This window comes from Saccopteryx bilineata, chromosome 2, assembly GCF_036850765.1.
Source record: "Saccopteryx bilineata isolate mSacBil1 chromosome 2, mSacBil1_pri_phased_curated, whole genome shotgun sequence".
Classification (NCBI taxonomy): Eukaryota; Metazoa; Chordata; class Mammalia; order Chiroptera; family Emballonuridae; genus Saccopteryx; species Saccopteryx bilineata.
Genome location: NC_089491.1, coordinates 98,463,178 through 98,488,769, shown reverse-complemented (window position 1 = coordinate 98,488,769; position 25,592 = coordinate 98,463,178). Strand labels below are relative to the sequence as shown.

General features: G+C 44.3%; 1 protein-coding gene across 3 annotated transcripts in view; it reads left to right on the top strand.

The window, feature by feature from the left end:
• The window catches only part of ZNF484 (zinc finger protein 484), a 77,520-nt gene that overhangs the window by 36,406 nt on the left and 15,522 nt on the right, over window positions 1-25,592 (top strand). The window contains exon 6 of one of the 3 annotated variants that reach the window (XM_066257445.1): window positions 17,649-19,135. The exons of 1 other annotated variant lie outside the window; for it this stretch is intronic. The gene's annotated coding sequence lies outside the window, so the exon portion shown is untranslated. Of the gene's footprint in view, window positions 1-17,645; window positions 19,136-25,592 lie in introns of those variants that run through there. One more of the 3 variants, XM_066257446.1, reaches the window with a different exon arrangement.

Here is a 25,592-nt window from a genome sequence, read left to right as displayed (position 1 = left end):
TTTTCTTTGTGCCCCTGCCCCTCCCCCTTTCCCTTTCCCTCTCCCCCCTCCCCTCATAACCACTACACTCTTATCAATGTCTCTTAGTCTCACTTTTTTTTTTAATATAAATTTTTATTAATGTTAATGGGATAGTCTCACTTTTATGTCCCACCTACGTATGGAATAATGCAGTTCCTAGTTTTTTCTGATTTACTTATTTCACTTCATATAATGTTATCAAGATCCCACCATTTTGCTGTAAATGATCCAATGTCATCATTTCTTATGGCTGAGTAGTATTCCATAGTGTATATGTGCCACGTCTTTATCCAGTCATCTATTGACGGGCTTTTTGGTTGTTTCCATGTCCTGGCCACTGTGAACAATGCTGCAATGAACATGGGGCTGCATGTGTCTTTGCGTATCAATGTTTCTGAGTTTTTGGGGTATATACCCAGTAGAGGGATTGCTGGGTCATAAGGTAGTTCTATTTTCAGTTTTTTGAGGAACCACCATACTTTCTTCCATAATGGTTGTACTACTTTACATTCCCACTAACAGTGTATGAGGGTTCCTTTTTCTCCACAGCCTCTCCAACATTTGCTATTACCTGTCTTGTTAATAATAGCTAATCTAAAGAAGATGGGTTTTTTGTTTGGTTTTTTTTTTTTTTTTTTTTTTTTTTTCCATTTTTCTGAAGCTGGAAACAGGGAGAGACAGTCAGACAGACTCCCGCATGCGCCCGACCGGGACCCACCCGGCACGCCCACCAGGGGCGATGCTCTGCCCACCAGGGGGGCGTTGCTCTGCCCATCCTGGGCGTCGCCATCTTGCGACCAGAGCCACTCTAGCGCCTGAGGCAGAGGCCACAGAGCCATCCCCAGCGCCCGGGCCATCTTTGCTCCAATAGAGCCTTGGCTGCGGGAGGGGAAGAGAGAGACAGAGAGGAAAGCGTGGCAGAGGGGTGGAGAAGCAAATGGGCGCTTCTCCTGTGTGCCCTGGCCGGGAATCGAACCCGGGTACTCCGCACGCTAGGCCGACGCTCTACCGCTGAGCCAACCGGCCAGGGCCAAGAAGATGGGTTTTAAAACCTAGAATTTTACCTTTCAATTTGGGTCATACATTCTTTTTTTTTTTAATTTATTCATTTTTTAGAGAGGAGAGGGAGAGACAGAGAGAGAGAGAGAGGAGAGACAGAGAGAGAAGGAGGGGAGGAGCTGGAAGCATCAACTCCCATATGTGCCTTGACCAGGCAAGCCCAGGGTTTCGAACCGGCGACCTCAGCATTTCCAGGTCGACGCTTTTTCCACTGCGCTACCACAGGTCAGGCATACATTCTTTACATATTCATTACATGCTAGGTTACTATGGGAGGCAGTTGTCTTGCATTTGAGCTTGTTTTATTAGAAGATATAGCTGTTCATTTGGAAGAATTCTCCTGCTATACAATCCTAATATTTACAGATTAATATTATTTAATTGTTTTCAAGTCCTCTATATCTTACAGGTTTTTTTGTTTTTTCTTCTATCAGATACTAAAGTGTCTTATAACCTTTCAGAATAATTATAAATTTATCTCTTTGATCTACCGATTTTGGCTTTGTATATTTTGTATCTTTGTTTTTACAGATATTTAAATTTAGAATTGTTATATTTTTATTGGTTAATTGAAACTTTATCATTATGAAATCCCTTTTTAATCTCTAGTGATGCTTTTTGCTTTAAACTTTACTATACCAGCCTGACCAGGCAGTGGCGCAGTGGATAAAGTGTCAGACTGGGATGCGGAGGACCCAGGTTCGAAACCCTGAGGTCGCCAGATTGAGCGTGGGATCATCTGGTTTGAGCAAGGTTCACCAGCTTGAGCAAGGGGTCACTCGCTCTGCTGTAGCCCTCTTGTCAAGGCACATATGAAAAAGCAGTCAGCCCTGGCCGGTTGGCTAAGTGGTAGAGCGTTGGCCTGGCGTGCAGAAGTCCCGGGTTCGATTCCCGGCCAGGGCACACAGGAGAAGCGCCCATCTGCTTCTCCACCCCTACCCCTCTCCTTCCTCTCTGTCTCTCTCTTCCCCTCCCGCAGCCGAGGCTCCATTGGAGCAAAGATGGCCCGGGCGCTGGGGGATGGCTCCTTGGCCTCTGCCCCAGGCGCTAGAGTGGCTCTGGTCGCGACAGAGCGACGCCCCGGATGGGCAGAGTATCGCCCCCTGGTGGGCAGAGCGTCGCCCCCTGGTGGGCGTGCCAGGTGGATCCCGGTCGGGCGCCTGTGGGAGTCTGTCTGACTGTCTCTCCCTGTTTCTAGCTTCAGAGAAATACAAAAAAAAAAAAAAGCAATCAATGAACAACTAAGGTTCCGCAGTGAAGAATTGATGTTTGATGTTTCTCATCTCTCTCCCTTCCTGTCTGTCCCTATCTGTTCCTCTCTCTGTCTCTGTCACAAAAAGTTAAATAAAATAAAATTTACACTACGAAATATTAATATTAATACAATATGAATACTTATTAAATTAGTACTCACCATTTTCTGAACGAGGTAGAAGTTAGAACATTAGTTCTGTGTGTTATTTTATTTTATTTTTTTTTGTATTTTTCCAAAACCAGAAATGGGGAGGCAGTCAGACTCCCGCATGCGCCCGACCAGGATCCACCCAGCATGCCCACTAGGGGGTGATGCTCTGCCCATCTGGGGCATCACTCTGTTGCGACCAGAGCCACTCTAGCGCCTGAGGCAGAGGCCACAGAGCCATCCTTGGTGCCCAGGCCAACTTTGCTCCAGTGGAGCCTTGGCTGCGGGAGGGGAAGAGAGAGACAGAGAGGAAGGAGAGGGGGAGGGGTGGAGAAGCAGATGGGCGCTTCTCCTGTGTGCCCTGGCCGGGAATCAAAGCTGGGACTCCTGCATGCCAGGCCGATGCACTACCACTGAGCCAACTGGCCAGGGCCTGTATGTTATCTTTTTAACTTATGGCATTGTTGTCATGCATTTGATGTCATGCACATGTAGTTGATGTGGCCAATCCTTGTTTCAGAGTCAATATTCATTTAAATTAAGCCACCCTTTTTGTTACTTTTTTATTCCTCCTTATTCCTTCTAATTGCCTCTAGAATCATTTTTTTCTGACTAAAGAGCATCCTTGCCTGACCAGGTGGTGGCGCAGTGGATAGAGCGTCGGACTGGGATGCAGAAGGACCCAGGTTCGAGACCCCGAGGTCGCCAGCTTGAGTGCGGGCTCATCTGGCTTGAGCAAAAAAAAAAGCTCACCAGCTTGGACCCAAGGTTGCTGGCTCCAGCAAGGGGTTACTTGGTCTGCTGAAGGCCCGCGGTCAAGGCACATGTGAGAAAGCAATCAATGAACAACTAAGAAGTCGCAACGCGCAACGAAAAACTGATGATTGATGCTTCTCATCTCTCTCCATTCCTGTCTGTCCCTGTCTATCTCTGCCTCTGTAAAAAAAAAAAAAAAAAGAGCAGCCTTTAGTATTTCTTTTAGTGAGTGTTTGGTAGTGATACATTTTGTTTTTTTTAGTTGAAAAACTTTATTTTACCTTCATTTCCTTTTTTGAGAATTCTTAAAATTAATTTTTAGAGAGGGAGAGGAAGGAAGATAGAGGGAAACATCGATTTGTTATTCCACTTATTTATGCCTTCATTGGTTGTTTCTTGTATGTGCCCTGACCAGGGATCAAACCTGCAACCTTGGTGCGTCAGGATGATGCTCTAACCAATAGAGCTGTTGGGCCAGGGCTTATTTTTGCTTTCATTTTGAAAAACATTTTTTTTTAATTTTTTTTACAGGGACAGAGAGTGAGTCAGAGAGAGGGATAGATAGGGACAGACAGACAGGAACGGAGAGAGATGAGAAGCATCAATCATCAGTTTTTTGTTGCGACACCTTAGTTGTTCACTGATTACTTTCTCATATGTGCCATGACCGCGGGCCTTCAGCAGACTGAGTAACCCCCCGCTCGAGCCAGTGACCTTGGGTCCATTCTAGTGAACTTTTTTGCTCAAACCAGATGAGCCTACGCTCAAGCTGGGTATCCTGGGGTCTCGAACCTGGGTCCTTCCACATCCCAGTCTGACGCTCTATCCACTGCGCCACCGCCTGGTCAGGCTTGAAAAACATTTTTATGAGTATAGAATTCTAGGTTGACAGTGATTTTCTATGAGTATTTTGAAGATATTTAGTCTTCCATTGTTTGTTGAAAAGTAAGCTTTCAATCTAATTAAGGTAATGTGTTTTCTTTTTCTTTCTTTTTTTTCACTTCGTTAAAATTTGTATCTGTCTTAGGCTGTCAACAGTAGCACAGTGACATGCCTAAGTATGATTTTCTATGTATTTATCTTTTTTTTTTTTTTTTTACAGAGGCAGAGATAGACAGGGACAGACAGACAGGAACGGAGAGAGATGAGAAGCATCAATCATTAGTTTTTCGTTGCGTGTTGCGACTTCTTAGTTGTTCATTGATTGCTTTCTCATATGTGCCTTGACCGCGGGCCTTCAGCAGACCGAGTAACCCCTTGCTGGAGCCAGCGACCTTGGGTCCAAGCTGGTGGGCTTTTTGCTCAAACCAGATGAGCCAGCGCTCAAGCTGGTGACCTTGGGGTCTCGAACCTGGGTCCTTCCGCATCCCAGTCCGATGCTCTATCCACTGCGCCACCACCTGGTCAGGCCTATGTATTTATCTTGCTTAGGGTTTTTAGTGTATTTTTTAATCTGTAGCTTAGTGGGTTGTTTTGGGGTGTTTTTTTTGAGAAATTTCTAGTATTATTTATTCGAATTATGCATGTGCCAGACACTATATATTAAAAATTGTAGAGAAAATTAGATGGTCTGAGTGATATGGTCCTGAGAGAAATTGCCTTTGCTTATGTTATGTGACGAGGCTAGAAACCCTGATTGCCTTTATCGGCTCGTATGCTGAGAGTAATGAAAACAGGGCTTCAGTTCCCGTGAAGGCTTATCTATCTTTTATTCCTAGGGGCTTTGGGGAATTTATTAGCCCCTCATCGGAAGGACTTTAATTCTAGTATTTGTCACTTTACTCTCATAAATTTGTCAAAAACTGTCTTAAGCCCCTCTTGCTCAGTATTTGCTTTCAGAATTAGCAAATATCTCTTTGTAATGATTAATCTTAAATTCCAGAGGCTGTGTCTACCTTTAATCTTATTTCTGCAATGCTTCACGTTCTCGGTAGCTCTCCAATGCCAACACAAAACTAAATGTATCTAATATTTTCTTCCACCTTTTTTTAGTCCTCTTCTAAAGAGAGGTAGTCCTCAACTAAGAGAGTATTGCCTCTTCTGCCATTTACAGAAGTTTTCAGTTCACTGTGATACATGTTCCTATTTAAGGAGTGTGAAGTCCAGAAATATATATATTTATTTATTATATTTATTTGTATTTTTCTGAAGTGAGAAGTGGGGAGGCAGACAGACTCCCACATGCGTCTGACTGGGATCCATCCGGCAAGCCCACTAGGGGGCGATGCTCTGCCCATTTGGGCAGCTGCTCCTTTACGACCAGAGCCATTCTAGCGCCTGAGGCGGAGGCCATGGAGCCATCCTCAGCATCTGGGCCTTTTGCTCCATTGGAGCCTTGGCTGCAGGAGAGTAAGAGAGAGATTGAGAGAAAGGAGAGGGGGAAGGATGGAGAAGCAGATGGGCACTTCTCCTGTGTGCCCTGACCAGGAATCGAACCTGGGACTTCCACATGCCGGGCCGATGCTCTACTGCTGAGCCAATTGGTCAGGGCCCAGAAATATATTTTTTAAATTACCCAAACTTTCCTAACTTAAAAATGAAAATGCTTTGATTTGCAACAGTACTTTATTCCCATATTTTTCTTGCTAAAAGTTAAGGCAATTACTCTTTTGTTAAAGACTTTAGAAACTTTGATGCATGATAGAAAAATTACTTCTGGTGGTGTCAGATTTTTACCATGGTAGCTGTTAAATTATAGCAAAAAGAGGAGACTGATTTTAGAGTCTTTCAGATATATATATATTTTAATAATTTTATTTTTTTAATGGGGCAACATCAATAAATCAGGATACATTTATTCAAAGATAACAAGTCCAGGTTATCTTGTTGTTCAATTATGTTGCATACCCACCACCCAAAGTCAGATTGTCCTCTGTCACCTTCTATCTAGTTTTCTTTGTGCCCCTCCCCCTTTTCCTCTCCCTCTCCCCCATCCTCCCCGTAACCACCACACTCTTATCAATGTCTCTTAGTCTCACTTTTATGTCCCACCTATGTATGGAATAATGCAGTTCCTGTTTTTTTCTGATTTACTTATTTCACTTTGTATAATGTTATCAAGATCCCACCATTTTGCTGTAAATGATCCGATGTCATCATTTTTTTTAATAGTGAATTTATTTATTTATTTTTCTTACAGAGACAGAGAGAGAGTCAGAGAGAGGAATAGATAGGGACAGACAAGAACAGAGAGAGATGAGAAGCATCAATCATCAGTTTTTTATTGTGACACCTTAGTTGTTCATTGATTGCTTTCTCATATGTGCCTTGATCGCGGGCCTTCAGCAGACTGAGTAACCCCTTGCTCGAGCCAGCGACCTTGGGACCAAACTGGTGAGCTTTGCTCAAACCAGATGAGCCCGCACTCAAGCTGGCAACCTCGAGGTCTCGAACCTGGGTCTTCCGCATCCCAGTCCATTGCTCTATCCACTGCGCCACCACCTGGTTAGGCCTGATATCATCATTTCTTATGGCTGAGTAGTATTCCATAGTGTATATGTGCCACATCTTCTTTATCCAGTCATCAGATATATTTTTTAATAGTATGGATTATCCCCCTTTTGATAGTTAATTTTCAAAACGTTATTGAAGACTGGTCTAAGAGCCCATGGGGTTTGACAATAGGAATTTCAAAGATTATTTTAGGCCCTGGCCGGCTTGCTCAGTGGATAGAGCATGTCTCAGCTTGCGAAGTCTCAGGTTCAAACCCCTGTCGGGGCACACACAAGCGATCGTCTGCTTCTTCCTCTCCCTCTCCCCCTTCTCTCCCTCTTCCCCTCTTGCAGCCAGTGGCTTGGTTGGTCCAAGCGTTGGCCTCAGGCACTGAGGTGAACTTGATTGATTCGAGCATTGGCCCTAGACGGGAGTTGCTGGGTGAAACCTTGTCAGGGTGCATGCTGGAGTCTTTCTATCTCCCCTTTTCTCATTTAAGAAAGAAAAAAGGGTTATTTTAGTAAAATTACTGAGTTAGTGATTCTCGATCTTTTTATTCTTAGGCACATTTTTAAAAAGTACATTCTACATAACTGCATACTCCCTCCCTTCCCAAGAAATGACAAAAGAGATACTTCATGTTTTTTCAACAATTTTAATCTCTAAGAAAAAGAAAACATTTTGTGTGTGTGTGGGGGGGGCCCTCCACATATTTTAAGAGGTACTTGGGGATTGATTAAGGAATGGATAATGGAGCATTTTAAATTGAATAGGAGGGCTAAGTCTTAGGTTGAACCTCCAGGTCAGTAGAGATTGGAGGCACATTGGGAACAGTCTTTACTAGGAAAAGTAGTGGGTTAGCCAGATCTGTTTATGCCAGCAGTGTAACAGTTCCTTTGTATTGATAGCTGTTTTTAAAGTTTGGCAGTTAGAATTTTTATTTTATTATTATTTTTTATTTCTTATTTTATTTTAAAAGGCAAGAGAAGACTGTTTATTCTGTTTTATAAAACCATTTCTCATAGGTAAATCGATAGAGGAGAATTTTCTGTGTGTCTTAAAAAATCCTTGTTTGGCTCTGAGTCCTTCAGTCAAAATTGTTCACAGTGTTTTTTCCACCGATGGGCCCCTCTGTGTGTCCCACTGGTGTGGCCTGTGCCAATTTTTTAAAATTAAATTTATTGGGGTGACATTGGTTGATGCAATTATGTAGGTCTTAAGTGTATAAGTCTATGACACGTGAACTTAAGTCAAAATTGTTCACAGTGTTTTTTCCACTGATGGGCCCCTCTGTGTGTCCCACTGGTGAGGCCTGTGCCAATTTTTTTAAATCAAGTTTATTGGGGTGACTTTGGTTGATGCAATTATGTAGGTCTTGAGTGTATAAGTCTATGACACGTGCACTTTAATTTTTCAAAAAGGCATCTCATTCTGTGAATTCAGTAAATGTAAGAAAACTTTCACTCAAACATGTAATTATACATCAGATAATTCATTAGGGGAAGAGTAATTTTCTGTCTTACAAATGTGGGTGGGGCTTTATTCACATATCAAACTTAATAACATCGTAGAGAAGTGATGCTGGAGAGAAACCTTATGAATACATGACTAGAAAATCATCCACTGAAAAGTCAACTCCTTGAACAACAGCAAATTTATACATGACAGAAATAATAGGCTAAATCTCATTGTATAGCAGAAATTCATTTCGGAGAGAAAAACCTATAAATAAGGTGACCAACTTTTTTACAATGAAATTAAGGACAAAAATAAATCGAAGAAAACAATATCGTAAATAAAAGAAACATTCATTGCAACAATAATACACTATAATATGATAAATGCATAATAAAAACATTTGTAATATTTTATATTGTAATTATACTTACATGCCTATTAATTTTTAATACTAGTTGTAAGAAAAAAGTACTCATTTAGATACAAATATGTCACATCACACACAATGGATCGATTCTGCATCAATCAAATATGGACATTTACAGATTAGTATTCCAATATCAAAAAGGAGGACATGTAGGAGGACACTTTTCGAAGGAGGATGGAACTTACAAAAGAAGAACTGTCCTCCCTAAAGGAGAACAATTGGTCACCTTACTATAAAAGAAGTGACTGGGAAACTTTTCTTACCTGAAAGTTATTTAAAGTTACATATTTCCCCATGTATAAGACGCACCATTTTGGGAAAAATTTGTGGTCTAAAAACTGGGTGCATCTTATACAGTGGTTGTAGGTTTTTTTACTTGTATTTCCTGCTTTTTTGCACTTGTTTTTGCCTGATTGTTGCTCGATCAGTACATGGCACACATAACAAAAAACACAAAGAAGATTGCTGCAGAGCAAAAACCAAAACTTGCCATCATACCTGGGGGCTTGACATCCCAGCTCCAACCATTTGATGTCAGCATTAACAAACCCTTCAAAACTGCCATGAGAGATAAATGGATGAAGTCTTCTGGGGACAATTTGACACCAGCAGGAAGAGTGAAGAAACCAACTATAGGAGAAGTTTGTAACTGGGTGAAAAGATCCTGGGATAATATCAAGATTGAGATCGTTGTCAAGTCATTTAAGAACTGTGGTATTTCATATGCCATAGATGGAACTGAGGACGAGGCAATATATGAAGACAGTGATTCGTCATCAGATACAGATGAGGACAAGCTAATGGATGGGAGTTTTTGTGTTTTTTTTTTATATATTTTTATTTATTCATTTTAGAGAGAAGGGGGAGAGAGAGAGAGAGAGAGAGAGAGAGAGAAGGGGGAGGAGCAGGAAGCATCAACTCCCATATGTGCCTTGACCAGGCAAGCCAGGGTTTTGAACCAGCAACCTCAGTGTTTCCAAGTTGATGCTTTATCCACTGCGCCACCACAGGTCAGGCTGGATGGGAGTTTTGACAGTGATGAGGAGTTGTATGAATTTTATGATGAATAAAACTTGAGTTCAATAACATTATATAATACATTTTTTTTCAAATTTCAGGCCCCAAAATTAAGGTGCATCTTATACATGAGAGCGTCTTATACATGGGGAAACACATTATTTTCTAAAAGAAGACAAAATAGCCTGACCAGGCAATGGGACCTTTAGGACAAAATGAAGCACAACAACATTTGTATCATAGGTGTACCAAGAGGAGAAGAGAGAGTGCAAGGAGTAGAGAATCTATTTGAAAAAATAATGACTGAAAATTTCCCTAACCTGGTAAAGGAAAAGGACACTCAAGTCCAGGAAGCACAGAGTCCCAAACAAGATGGACCTAAAGAGACCCACACCAAGACACATCATGATTAAAATGGCAAAAGTTAAAGACATATAATAAAAGCAGCAAGAGATAAACAGTTACCTACAAAGAACCCCCAATTAGACTGTTAGCTAATTTCTCAACAAACATTGCAGGCCAGAAAGGATTGCCATGAGATATTCAAAGGAATAAAAAAAGCAAAAACGCACATCCAAGATTACTTTACACAGCAAGGTTATCATTTAAAATTGCAGAAGATATAAGAGCTTCTCAGAAAAGAAAAAGTTAAAGAAGCTTATTACCACCAAACCATCATTACAAAAAATGTTAAAGGACCTTATTTAAGATATCTCAGCCTGAGCAGGCAGTGGCACAGTGGATAGAGCATTGGCCTGTGATGCTGAGGACCCAGGTTCAAAACTCCAAGGTCACCAGCTTGAGCATGGGCTCATCGGCTTGAGTGTGGGGTCACCAGCTTGAGTGTGGGATCATAGATATGGCCCCATGGTCGCTGGCTTGAGCCCAAAGGTCACTGGCTTGAAGCCCAAAGTTGCTGGCTTGAGAAAGGGGTTACTGGCTTGGCTGGAGCCCCCCAGTCAAGGCAAATGTGAGAAAGCAATCAGTGAATAACTAAGGTGCAACAACTCTAAATTGATGCTTCTCATCTCTCTCCTTTTCTATCTATCTGTCCCTATCTGTCTGTCTCTTTCTCTCTCTCTCTTGCTAAAACAAACACAAAACACACACACAAAAAACAAAAAAAAACAACCCAGTTTTGGTTTCATTGATCTTTTGTATTTTTTTTTTTTAGCCACTATGTCTTTTATTTCCACTTTGATCTTTATTATTTCTTTTCTTCTACTTCCTCTGGGCTTTATTTGTTGTTTTATTTCTAGTTCTTTTAGTTGCAGGGTTAGATTGTTTATTTGAGCTTTTTCTTCCTTTTTTTTTTTTTTTTTTTTTTCATTTTTCTGAAGCTGGAAACAGGGAGAGACAGACAGACTCCCGCATGCGCCTGACCGGGATCCACCCGGCACGCCCACCAGGGGTGATGCTCTGCCCACCAGGGGGCGATGCTCTGCCTATCCTGGGCGTCGCCATGTTGCAACCAGAGCCACTCTAGCGCCTGAGGCAGAGGCCACAGAGCCATCCCCAGCGCCCGGGCCATCTTTGCTCCAATGGAGCCTTGGCTGCGGGAGGGGAAGAGAGAGACAGAGAGGAAGGCGCAGCGGAGGGGTGGAGAAGCAAATGGGCGCTTCTCCTGTGTGCCCTGGCCAGGAATCGAACCCGGGTCCTCCGCACGCTAGGCCGATGTTTTTCTTGCTTCTTAAGGTACATCTGTAATGCTATGAACTTCCCTCTCAGGACTGCTTTTACTGTGTTCCATAGATGTATGTTCATTTTCATTTGTTTCAAGGAAAATTTTTATTTCTTTCTTGATCTCATTTTTAACGCATTTGATATAATAACATGCTTTTTAGCTTTAAAGGGTTTGAATGTTTTTTAGTTTTTCTACTATAGTTGATTTCTAGTTTCATGCCATTGTAGTCAGAGAACATGCAGGATATGATTTCAATCTTCTTAGATTTATTGAGACTTCTTGTGTGTCCTAACATGTAGTCCTAGAAAATGACCATTGAATACTTGAAAAGAATGTATATTCTTCTGCTTGAGGTGAAATGATCTGAAGATACCAATTAAATCCAGTTGACATAGTGTATCATTTAAGGCCACTGTTTCTTCTTTATTTATTTCTTTATTTGTTTATTTTTATTTATTCATTTTAGAGAAGAGAGACAGAGAGAGAAAGAAGGAGGGATGAGCAGGAAGCATCAACTCCCATATGTGCCTTGACCGGGCAAGCCCAGGGTTTTGAACCGGCGACCTGAGCATTCCGGTGTTTCTTCTTTTTTTAAGTGAGAGGAAGGGAGATAGACAGACTCATGCATACACCCCAACCAGGATCTACCCAACAACCTCTATCTGGGGCTGATGCTCAAATCAACAGAGTTATTCTCAATGCTCAGGGCCAATGCTCAAACCAGTTGAGCCACCAGCTGCAAAAGGGGAAGAGTGAGAGAAGGGAGAGAGAAAAGGGAAGAGAAGCAGATGGTCACTTCTGATGTGTGCCCTTGTTGGGGACTGAATTTGGGATTTCTGTACTCTGGGCTGACGCTCTATACACTGAGCCAACCAGCCAGGGCCAAGGCTGTTGTTTCATTAATGTTTTTCTATCTGGAGGACCTATCAATTAATGTTAGTGGGGTGTTAAGACCCCCTAATATTATTATATTGCTGTTAATATCTCCCTTTATGTTCATCAAAATCTGCTGTATATATTTAGGTGTTCCTATATTGGGGTGCATACATGTTTACAATGGTTATATCCTCTTCTTGGGTTGCTCCCTTTATCATTATGTAGTGACCTTCTTTGTCCCTTATTATAACCTTTGTTTTAAAGGCTATTTTGTCAGATATAAGTGTTATTACCTCAGCTTTTTTTTTTTTTTTTTTTTTTTTTGTATTTTTCTTAAGTTGGAAACGGGGAGGCAGTCAGACAGACTCCTGCATGCGCCCGACCGGGATCCACCCGGCATGCCCACCAGGGGGTGATGCTCTGCTCATCTGGGGTGTCACTCTGCCGCAATCAGAGCCATTTTAGCGCCTGAGGCAGAGGCCACAGAGCCATCCTCAGCGCCCGGGCCATCTTTGCTCCAGTGGAGCCTTGGCTGCAGGAGAGGAAGAGAGACAGAGAGGAAGGAGGTGGGGGTGGAGAAGCAGATGGGCGCTTCTCCTATGTGCCCTGGTCAGGAATCGAACCCAGGACTCCCGCACGCCAGGCCGATGCTCTACTGCTGAGCCAACCGGCCAGGGCCTTTCTTTCCTCTTCTAATAGTAGGCCCTTAACATTTCTTGCAGTACTGGTAAGGTGATAATGAATTCACTGAACCCTTTTTTTCCTTTTTTTTTTGTGCCTAGGATGCTCTTTATTTCTCCTTCAATTTTATATATTGTATATTTATGTATGTATGTATATTGTTTATTTATGATAGAGACAGAGAGAGAGAGACAGAGCGAAGGACAGATAGGGACAAACAAGAAGGGAGAGAGATGAGAAGCATCAGTTCTTCATTGTGGCACCTCAGTTGTTCAATGATTGCTTTCTCATATGTGCCTTGACTGGGGGGCTATAGCAGAGTGAGTGACTCCTTGCTCAAGCCAGCTACCTTGGGCTCAAATGAGCGACCTTAGGCTTCAAGACAATGACCTTTGGGCTCAAGCCAGCAAACATGGGGTCATGTCTATGATTTCACACTTAAGCTAGAGACCCTGTGCTCAAGCTGGTGAGCCCATGTTCAAGCCAGCAACCTCTGGGTTTCAAACCTGGGTCCTCTGTGTCCTAGTCCGATGCTCTATTCACTGTGCCACCTTTTGTGCCAGGCTTTTTTTTTTTTGTCTTCAATTTTAAATGATAGTTTTGTTGGATAGTCATGGTTGTACGTTTTTGTTTTGCATCACTTTGAATATTTCTTTTTAAAAAAAAATATTTTATTTATTGATTTTTAGAGAGAAAGGAGAGAGAAGGGGGAGGAGCAGGAAGCATCAACTCCCATATGTGCCTTGACCAGGCAAGCCCAAGGTTTCGAACTGGCGACCTCAGTGTTCCAGGTCGACGCTTTATCCCACTGCACCACCACAGGTCAGGCACTTTGAATATTTCTTGACAATCTCTTCTGGCCTGAAGTGTTTCTGTTAAGAAGTCAGATGTCAGCCTTATGGGGGCTTTATTGTAGGTAATTAATTGCTTTTTTCTTGCAGTTTTTAGGATCCTTTTTGTTTCTCTCTCTCTCTCTTTTTTTTTTTGGTATTTTTTCCAAAGTGAGAAGCAGGGAGGCAGACAGACAGACTCCCACATGCGCCCAACTGGGGTCCACCTAGCATGCCTACCAGGGAGCAATACTCGGCCCATCCAGGGCATTGCTCTGCTACAACCAGAGCCATTCTAGTACCTGAGGCAGAGGCAATGGAGCCATCCTCAGTGCCTGGGCCAACCTTGCTCCCATGAAGCTCTGGCTGCGGGAGGGGAAGAGAGAGATAGAGAGAAAGGAGAAGGGGAGGAAGGGTGGAGAAGCAGATGGGCACTTCTTCTGTGTGCCCTGGCTGGGAATCAAACTCAGGACTACCACATGCCAGGCCGATGCTCTACTGCTGAACCAACCAGCCAGGGCCTGTCTCTTAACTTTGGCATTTAATTATGATGTGTATCAGTGTGGGTCTCTTTGGGTTCATCTTTAATAGGAGTCTCTGTGCTTCTTGAACTTGTGTGACTTTCCCTTTATCAATTTAGGGAATTTATGATTTCTTCAAATAAGTTCTCTATCCCTTGTTCATTCTTGTCTCCTGCAGGAACCATTATGATACAGATGTTGTTTCACTTGATGTTGTCACACAGATCTCTTAAAGAGTTTCCTCAGCCTCTTTGAGCCTCCTTGCATTTTGTTGCTCTACTTCTGTGCTTACATTTATCTTGATCTCTAAATCAGTGATATGATCCCCTGCTTAATCCTACCTGCTGTTGATTCTTTCTAGTGCAGTCTACATTTCAGATATCGTATTTGCCATTTCTGACTGCTTCTTCTATATGGTTTCAATGTCCTTTTTAATACTTACTATGTCTTAAAGTTCCTACTGAAGTTATCCATTCTTACTCTAAGATCCTTGAGCATCCTAATAACCATTATTTTAAACTCTGCATCTGCATTTGGTTACTTTCATTTCATTTAATTCTTTTTCTGGGGATTTCTCTGGTTGATTAATTTGGGTCATATTTCTTTTTCTTTTTCTTTTTGTATTTTTCTGAAGTTGGAAATGGGGAGGCAGTCAGATAGACTCCCACATGCGCCCGACCGGGATCCACCCGGCATGCCCACCAGGGGGCGATGCTCTGCCCATCTGGGGCATTGCTCTGTTTCAACCAGAGCCATTCTAGCACCTGAGGCAGAGGCCATGGAACCATCCTCAGCACCCAGGCCAACTTTGCTCCAATGGAGCCTTGGCTGCAGGAGGGGAAGAGAGAGACAGAGAGGAAGGAGAGGGGGAGGGGTGGAGAAGCAGATGGGGCGCTTCTCCTGTGTGCCCTGGCCGGGAATCGAACCTGGGACTCCTGCACGCCAGGCCGACGCTCTACCACTGAGCCAACCAGCCAGGGCTGGGTCATATTTCTTTATCTGCCCATTTTGTCTGTGTATTAGGTAACTCTCCTCTGACTCCCAAATTTGTTGTGGCATCTTTATGAGGAAGACAAGCTCAATAGTACTGACCTCCAGGCTACCTGAGTTCCCTGCTCTAATATTGCTTCTTTAAGATTTTTATTTTATTTTTTTATACAGAGACACAGAGAGAGAGGGGGATAGATAGGGACAGACAGACAGGAGCAGAGAGAGATGAGAAGCATCAATCATTAGTTTTTCGTTGCGACACCTTAGTTGTTCATTGATTGCTTTCTCATATGTGCCTTAATCATGGGCCTTCAGCAGACCAAATAACTCTTTGCTCAAGCCAGTGACCCTGGGTCCAAGCTGGTGAGCTTTGCTAAAACCAGATGAGCCCATGCTCAAGCTGGAGACCTCAGGGCCTCGAACCTGGGTCCTCCGCATCTCAGTCCAACTATCCACTGCGCCACCGCCTGGTCAGGCTAGGATTGCTGAAGGTTATATCATATTTACCCACCTGTTGTATGCGAGTCTTGAATGCAGTTGGCCTTTTCATGGGTGGAGTTATCCCTTTGGTTGGCTGGTTCTAAGGGTCAACCTTGATCATATGTGTTAGACACTGTGTAGTGTTTGTCCTCTGGGGCATATTTATTCTTTGCAGTGTTTGATGCCCACTAAACTCTTCCTTTGGGCATGCTGCTGTGTAGCTAGCTGAGTCTGGTGTTGGTGCGGTCTGCCACCCAATACTGGTTGTGCTGGTTCTGTGTCAGGAATGGGTTGATACCAGCTGTTGTTTGTAACCCAGTGTGGCTAACTGTTGGAGCTACCACTTTGTTTGCTGTTTGTGTCTGTATTTTCTTTGCTTGTTTGTGTGTGGGAGAAGCCAACCTGTGTATAAGCCTTCTGCTTAAAACTGACAACCATAGGCTCCAAGGAACCCACATCTCGAGTGTCTGTGCTCCAAAACTCTCTCCCTACTGCTTGTGGAACCTAGCCCAGTGGGGCAGGATAGCCAGGACCTGGGCTGGCTGATTGAGAAGCTCTACCCTGTCCAATGAGTGTACAAGCTGCCATGAGGTGCTGACCACAGAATGTAGAACTCACTTCAGCTGGGCCCAGTGTCCAATGAACCCTCACTTTGGACATACTGCCTGCAAGGGTAGTGAGGTCCTTCTCTGATGCTCTTCACACCTGGCCACTGGATGTACAAGACCTGGGCCTCCCAGGAGGGTATCTGATACACACCAGTGCAGGACACTGCCCATGACTGGCCCTCAGCAACCTACTTGTAGCTATGAGCAAACCAGAGTTTTTAGCTGCCTCTGCTGGGCCCTGCTGCACATAGATAAGGGGTCCAGACCTATGGCTCACGAGCTGGATGTGGCTCTTTTGATGGCTGCATCTGGCTCGCAAATTTTTATTATTTTTTTTGTATTTTTCTGAAGTTGGAAACGGGGAAGCAGTCAGACAGACTCCCGCATGCGCCTGAACGGGATCCACCTGGCACGCCCACCAGGGGGCAATGCTCTACCCATCTGGGCGTCACTCTGTTGCAACCAGAGCCATTCTAACACCTGAGGCAGAGGCCATAGAGCCATCCTCAGTGCCCGGGCCAACTTTGCTCCAATGGAGCCCTGGCTGCAGGAGGGGAAGAGAGAGACGGAGAGGGGGAGGGGTGGAGAAGCAGATGGGTGCTTCTCCTGTGTGCCCTGGCCAGGAATCGAACCCAGGACTATGGCACGCTAGGCCGACACTCTACCATTGAGCCAACCGGCCAGGGCCAGACAAATCTTTAATAAAAAAAGATAATAACGTTAAAAATACAAAACATTCTCATGTATTACAATCCATTCATTTCCTACTGCTCATGTTCATGGTTGTGGGTGGCTGGAGCCAATCACAGCTGTCCTTTTGGACAACACCAATTTTTTTTTTTTTTTTTTTTGTATTTTTCTGAAGCTCGGAACGGGGACAGACAGTCAGACAGACTCCCGCATGCGCCCGACCGGGATCCACCTGGCACGCCCATCAGGGGGCGACGCTCTGCCCACCAGGGGGCGATGCTCTGCCCCTCCGGGGCGTCACTCTGTTGCGACCAGAGCCACTCTAGCGCCTGGGGCAGAGGCCGAGGAGCCATCCCCAGTGCCCAGGCCATCTTTGCTCCAATGGAGACTTGGCTGCGGGAGGGGAAGAGAGAGACAGAGAGGAAGGAGAGGGGGAGGGGTGGAGAAGCAGATGGCCGCTTCTCCTGTGTGCCTTGGCCGGGAATCGAACCCGGGACCCCTGCACGCCAGGCCGACGCTCTACCACTGAGCCAACCGGTCAGGGCCCAACACCAAATTTTTATTGGATAATGCCTAATGTACACAGGACATTGTGAGGTCAGGAAGTGAACTTCCCTCCTTTTAATCAAGCAGTCAGCTAGCTAATTGCAGAAACCCTTTTGACGAAGAAGATGGCTAAAAGAAAAAAGAATGAGGAGTATTGTACTTTTCAGCAGGAATGGACAGAGGAATTCACCTTTGTGGAGAGAGCAGATTCTGCAGTGTGTCTAATATGCAATGATAAAATTGTATCAATAAAACAGTCAAATATAAAGCGGCACCTCGACACCCGCCATACTACATTTGCATCGAAATATCCAGCAGGGGACAGCAGGAAGAAAGCATATCAAGAGATACTGTGCAGAGTGCAAGCTAGTCAGCAGCAGCTCCATGTTTGGACCCAACAAGGTGACTGGAATTCAGCTAGCTTTGCTGGTGCTTTAGCAATTGTGAGAAACGGAAAACCATTCACAGATGGGGAGTATGCCAAAACATTCATGCTTGATGTTGCCAATGGACTTTTTGACTTTTTGGATAAAGACAAGATAATCAAATGAATAAAAGACATGCCTCTGTTGGCAAGAACTGTTCACCATTGTACCATCATGGTGGCAAATCAAACTGAGGCAACACAAGTGAAGGACATAAATGCAGCACCATTCTTTTCTCTCGCTTTGGATGAGTCAACAGATGTAAGCCATTTATTCCAGTTCAACGTGATTGCAAGGTAGGCTGTCTGTGACACACTATGTGAGGAAAGTCTTGCTGTTTTGCATATGAAAGAGACAACACAAGAGGAGGACTGATTCAAGTCTTTCACTGAGTTCGCTAATGAAAAACATCTACCCATGCATAAACATATTTCAGTGTGTATTGATGGTGCTCTGTGCATGGTAGGGAGAAACAGAGGATTTATAGCGCTTCTTTGTGAACATGAAAAGAGACCCATCCTAAGTTTTCACTGCATCCTACATCAGGAGGTGCTTTGTGCTCAGATGTGTGGCGAGCAGCTTGGTAAGGTGATGTCGCTGGTCATTCGGGTGGTCAACTTTACTATTGCCCGAGCTTTAAATGATCGCTAGTTTAAAACACTGCTGGATGAAGTTGGGAATAATTATACTGGTCTGCTTCTGCACAGCAATGTGCATTGGTTGTCAAGAGGGAAGGTGCTCAGCCATTTCGCGGCTTGTCTGAGCGAAATCTGGACTTTTCTTCAAATGAAAAACGTCGAGCATCCTGAGTTAGCTAACACTGAGTGGCTCCTGAAGTTCTACTATCTCATGGACATGACTGAACATCTGAACCAGCTCAATGTGAAAATGCAAGGCATTGGAAATACAGTCGTATCCCTTCAACAAGCAGTGTTTGCATTTGAAAACAAGCTGGAACTCTTCATGGCCCTACATTGAAACAGGTCATTTACTACACTTTGAAAAACTAGGAGAGTTTAAAGACGCATGCACAGCAAGTGACCCTGCTCAACATCTTGATCTCCAGCAGCTAGCGGGCTTCAGATCTAATCTCATGCAATTATTCAAAGCACGCTTTGGAGAATTTCATGAGCGCACTCGTCTTTTTAAGTTCGTCACCCATCCACACGAGTGTGCAATGGACAGCGCCAACCTGAGTTACATCCCTGATGTCCCCATCAGAGATTTTGAGCTACAAGCTGCTGACCTGAAGGCTTCTGACATGTGGGTGAATAAGTTCAAGTCACTGAGTGAAGATTTGGAAATACTTGCACGACAGCAAGCAGAGTTGGCGAGCAAACACAGTGGGGAAAATAAAAAAAACTTCAACCTGCGGACCAGCTGATTGTCAAAACTTGGAACACGCTTCCCGTCACATACCACACACTGCGCGTGAGTATTGCTGTACTGACAATGTTTGGCTCTACCTATGCATGTGAGCAGTCTTTCTCACATCTAAAGAACATTAAGACCAACCTATGATCACGTTTATTGGATGGAAGTCTCAACACCTGCATGAAGCTTAACCTCACCACGTATCAACCAGACTACAAAGCCATCAGCAAGACCATGCAGCACCAGAAGTCGCATTAATGGTAAGAAGTACTTTATTCATCATTGGTTAGCAACAGCATAACAACGTTATTAAAAAGAATTCAGAAGAAAAAAAAAAAAAAAAAAGAATTCAGAGACTTATTGTACTTTAAAAGTGTTAGTCTTACATAAAATGCACACATTTACTTGTATTTAGTGTTAAACATATTGTATGGCTCTCACAGACTTACATTTTAAAATATATGGTGTTCATAGCTCTCTCAGCCAAAAAGGTTCCTGACTCCTGACCTAGATATACCAAGCCACACACCTTTTACCCACGCGGGGCCTGGGGGAAAGTCAGCAAAAGGCCCAAGATTCCCTGAGATTTGCCTCCTGCTGCTGTGTCTCCTGACTGCTTATTGGGCTCAGCCACTGAAACTCTGGCAGAGTCTAGACTCGCAGGCGTCCCCAAACTACGGCCCGCGGGCCACATGCAGCCCGGAGGCCATTTATCTGCCCCCCCCCCCCCCCCGGCCGCACTTCCGGAAGGGGCACCTCTTTCATTGGTGGTCAGTGAGAGGAGCACTGTATGTGGTGGCCCTCCAACAGTCTGAGGGACAGTGAACTGGCCCCCCGTGTAAAAAGTTTGGGGACCCCTGGTAGAGCCTGGGGCAATTTAGGGATTAGGAAAGTTGGTGAATGAGGCTCCTATTCCAGGACCCTAGGTATCAGTCTGTCCTGACATTTTTCACAGACCTCAGTAAGTTGTGCCCACTATGAGTCTGGTGTGGATTCTGAAACCCAGAGATCTGGTCTGCCCACAGTCCAGAGAGTTTCTACTGAGTCTCCTGTGAGGTGGAAGCACTAAATTCTCAGGAGAGTGTGGGGGAAACCTCTGGCCTCAACACCAGAAAACTGAGTCACTGACACACCCCTGCTTCTTGGCCAAGGCAGTTTACTTCTCAGCAGGGCCCAATCTTCATAGGGTGGGACAAGGGAGATTCTTGAGGGTGGGGCAGTTGCTCTCTCCCAGGCTGATGCTGCATGGAGGGGACTGCTCCATCCAAGAAAGACGGCAACTCAGAATTGGAGAATGACTCGGCACAGGGGTTCTGGTTTCCAATTCCCCACAATGTCTCTCTCAGCTGCCGATTTCACACTCTCCTCATGTGTCTCTAGTCCTTTCAGCCCTCCCTCCACCAGAGCCCTGGGTAAGTAGCTGTGAATGAGATTTTCTGTGTTTAAGACAGTTCTTGGGTCTCTCAGAACTCCCTTCTCTTTCTCTCAGACAAAACCTTGGCTCTTTTCACCACAAAATGCTGTGTGGGCACTCCTAAGCTCTGGTGCTCTAGGCTGGCACACCCTCCCTCTCAGGGCGAACTGCCCTACAGGGACAGTCCCTCTGGAAATTCAGCTCCCATTAGCTCCTGGGAGCTGAGGAAGGTTTTTCATGTCTCCACGCCTTCTACCAGTCTTGGTGTGGCTTTTGTGATTCCTTAGTTATGAACTCCTCTTCATTTAGTCTGAAGTTGATTTTTTAAGATGATTGTTCTTAAATTAGTTACAACTCCAGATCGATTCTGGGAAGCAACAGTTGGAACATCTGCCTATTCCGTTGTCATCTTGGAATCATCTCTACATGTGAGTTTTCTATTAGGATTACCTGATATCATAAGATACAATATTGGTAATCCAATGAGGTCCTCTAGTATTAAATAATGGGCCAATTTGATAAGAAGTCTATATATAGGGCTATATCTTGTCCTAATGATATATATATTTTACAGAGACAGAGATAGAGTCAGAGAGAGGGATAGATAGGAACAGACAGACAGGAAAGGAGAGAGATGAGTAGCTTCAATCATCAGTTTTTTGTTGCGACACCTTAGTTCAGTGCTGGTCATCCTGGTCCCTACCACCCACTAGTGGGTATTTCAGCTTTCATGGTGGGTGGTAGTGGAGCAACCAAAGTATAAATAAAAAGATAGATGTAACTATAGTAAATTGTTTTAAAAAGATTTATTCTGCCAAACTTAGCAAAAATCCGACATAAAGTACTTGGTAAGTAATTATTATTATTTGCTATAACTCTGCTTTATAAATTTTATAAAGTAAAATTACTTCCTTACTTTATAAATCACCATTACTGTGGAACCGGTGGGTGGTTAGAAAATTTTACTACTAACAGAGAAACAGAAGTGGGTGGTAGGTATAAAAAGGTTGACTACCCCTGCCTTAGTTGTTCATTGATTGCTTTCTCATATGTGCCTTGACCGTGGACCTTCGGCAGACCCAGTAACCGCTTTCTCGAGCCAGCGACCTTGGGTCCAAGCTGGTGAGCTTTTGCTCAAACTAGATGAGCCTTCGCTTAAGCTGGCGACCTTGGGGTCTCAAACCTGGGTCCTCCACATCCCAGTTCAATGCTCTACCCACTGTGCCACCACCTGGTCAGGCCCTAATGATATCTTAAGTACAGTACTTCTAAAAGCGAGGTTGCCTCTGCTACTACCTGAGGCAATGAGGCCAGCCTTGAGCCACTGTATCTAGCATTTTGAAAAAAGAACCCAAGGCCTTGGTGGGTCCCAAAGCCTGAGCCAGGACCTGTAATCTTATTATTTTTCAGTAACATAATATTAAGAGCTTTTCTAAATTTGGTAAACTTAGGGCTGGTGCCTGTGTAAAAGCTTCTTTTATTATTTTTAAAAAATTTATTTATTCATTTTAGAGAGAGAGGGAGAAACATTGATCTGTTCTTGTATGTCCTGGCTGTGGATCATATTGGCAACCTCTGCATATCAGGATGATGCTCTAACCAGCATTCTGTTGTTTTCTTCCCCATGTAAGTTAAGTTAGGTGACTCTCGTTGATTGCTCTCCTTTATAGCCCTAAAGAGGGGTCTGCCTTCTCCCCATATCCTAGAATCCATAGTCTGCAATATCTTGTGTTTTTTGTTTGTTTAAGTGAGAGTAGGGGAGATAGTGAGACAGACTCCCTCAAACGCCCCCCAGGATCCACCTGGAAACCCCATCTTGGTCTGATGCTCAAATCAGTTGAGCTATTTTTAGCACCTGAGGCTGCCGTGCTTAGACCAACAGAGCTATCCTGAGCCTAGGGCCTACACTTGAACCAATTGAGCTACTGGCTGCAGGAGGGGAAGAGGGAGAGAAGGGGGAGGAGAAGAGAAGCAGATGGTTGTTTCTCAAGTGTGCCCTGACTGGAGAGCGAACCTGGGACACTCCAACATCTCCCAAGTTTTGGCAAGGTCTTTCAGGGCAAAGCCAGCATCTTCTATTGCATCGATCGGCTTTTATAAGATACATAAATTGTTGATGAGTCTGAAAATTTGGTATCAAGACTCGAAGTAAATACATGAAGAAGGTCCCCACTTCCCACCTGTTTCACAACTGGTGCGGGTTCATCTCCCCATTTAATGGGGTGGAATACAGAGTCCTGAATAGCTGGGTAAAATGTACCTTCAGGTGCTGCTGGCCACATGAGTAGTAGTTGTCAGTGTCCTCCACCTAATGCTTGCCCTCACAGTGCAGATACAGGCAAGACAAAGGGGGAATAGCCTCATCTAAACTTGGGTAGTATCTTAGAAATATATAAGGTCCCCTTTGGGGCATCTTTTTCGAAGCCTGACAAACACAACATCATCTCTACTTATGCAGCCTACAGGGTGGATAAAAATGTAAGTAAAGCTACTAAAAGCCAAGCAGGGAGGAGGTGCAGCAGTTCAGTAGCTGACTTATGGATTAAACTTATTCTGTTGGAAGCCATGCTTACAGACGACTAGGATTTTCCTGTAGTGGATCTTAGTGTGCTGCTCCTGAGTGGGGCTCCCAGAGGCCGTACTCCTCTGGTCATCCCTCGCTTTTTTATGTGTCTGCTTCTCTCCTGAATGTCTAAAAACTCTGGGAGGGTTTGGAGCGCTGGATGATCAGTCCTTATATGTGCATCCCTAGATGAGCTAAAGAAGTTAATTACAATTGAAATAGAAGTCGTGACTGCTGAGATTTTGCATCTTCTAATTTTTCAGAGAATACAGATTATTATTTTTTTAAATTAATTTTAATGGGGTGACATTGATAAATCAGGGTACATATGTTCAAAGAAAACCTCTAGGTTATTTTGACATTTGATTATGCTGCCTTCCCATCACCCAAAGTCTGTCTTCCGTCACCTTCAGGTTTTCTTTGTGCCCCTCCCCTCCCCCAACCCCATAACCCCCACACTCTTGTTCATGTCTCTGAGTCTCATTTTTATGTCCCGAATACGGATTATTAGTAAGATAGGTACATCTCATTAGTTAGGATATGGAGTTGGCTGGTGGCTCACACATGGGTACCAGACGTTGATGGGGTTAATGACTCCATACTTTACTTGGCACACTTGCTCTGCTTTGCTGGCTGGCTCTCTTAGCTCTGCCAATAAAGGATGCTAGAAGGGAACTGCTAACTGAAGAGGAAGAGAGGGACTAGCTCCTGGCTGTATTCTCATTTCTAACAGCTGTGTTTGGCAATACTACTTCACCCTAGTCATAGCAAGTCCTTCCATAGCAGCAGCTGTTCCTAGTTTGCAATTTTTCCAGTATCTGTAGAACCAGGTACACTGTGCCAGTCCCAGCCACCCCCTACCTCCAAAGACCTCACATTCAAGCTTAGAGCCACCATTGGGCAGCTGGCAGCCTTTTTTCACAAATCTGAGACCCAACTACAGATTTTTTTTTTTTTGAATTCAGGGAGAAGGGTGGCAGAGACAGACTCCCACATGTGCCCTGACCAGGATCCACCCTGCAAGCCCACTAGGGGGTGTTGCTCCATTGCTTAGCAACCAAGCTCTTCTTAGCACCTGAGGCAGAGTCCATGGAGCCATCCTAAGCGCCCAGGGCCAACTGGCTCCAATTGAGCCATGCCTGCTGGAGGGGGAGAGAGAAGCGAGAGGAGGATGGGTGGAGAAGCTGATGGGTGCTTCTCTTGTGTGCCCTGACCAGGAATCAAACCTGGGACATCCACTCGCTGGCCAACACTCTACCACTGAGCCAACTGGCCAGAGCCCCAAATACAGATTCTATAACCTTTCCCTAAGTTCTGTTTGTTGTTTTTTTTTTGTATTTTTCTGAAGCTGGAAACGGGGAGAGACAGACTCCCGCATGCGCCCAACCGGGATCCACCCGGCACGCCCACCAGGGGGCAACGCTCTGCCCCTCTGGGGCATCGCTCTGTTGTGACCAGAGCCACTCTAGAGCCTGGGGCAGAGGCCAAGGAGCCATCCCCCAGCGCCCGGGCCATCTTTGCTCCAATGGAGCCTCGGCTGCGGGAGGGGAAGAGAGAGACAGAGAGGAAGGAGAGGGGGAGGGGTGGAGAAGCAGATGGGCGCTTCTCCTGTGTGCCCTGGCCGGGAATCAAACCCGGGACTTCTGCAAGCCAGGCCGACGCTCTACCACTGAGCCAACCGGCCAGGGTCCCTAAGTTCTGTTTTAATAATTCAAACTTGTAGCGTTTGTTCCCTCAATCCTGGGAAACTGTTCTTGTTAGCCCCATAATGCCTTGGAACAGTTCTTAACTGTTGTCCTAAGACCAGCAACACCAGCATCTCCTGGGAACTTGTTAGAAATGCAGATCCTTAAGCAACATAGCTAACAGCTGCACCACCATGCAAATAAGCTAAAAACCAGTGAATAGTACATTTGGAATGGTTAAAATGGTGAATTTTATCCCAATTTAAAAAAATCTACCCTATTACAAAAAAATAATAAATGACCATTTGTTTTACTGGGTAAAAAAACAATTTTGTTAAGCAGTGGTAAAGAACAAAGATGCTATGAGAGCATTTGTAAAATACTGGCACTTATACATGTTAATTTTGAAGCAGCTCTGTGGCCTTCACACTCATTGTTGTACAGCCATCCTCACCATCCATTTTCAGAACTTTTCCATCTCATAGAACTGAAACTCTACCACTTCCCCTTCCCCTAATCCTGGCAACCACTATTTTACTTTGTGTCTCCATGAATTTGACTAGGTACTTTATAAAAGTGGAATCATGTAGTATTTGTCCACTTGTGACTGGCTTTGTTCACTTAGCATGTCTTTATTGTTCATCCATGTTATG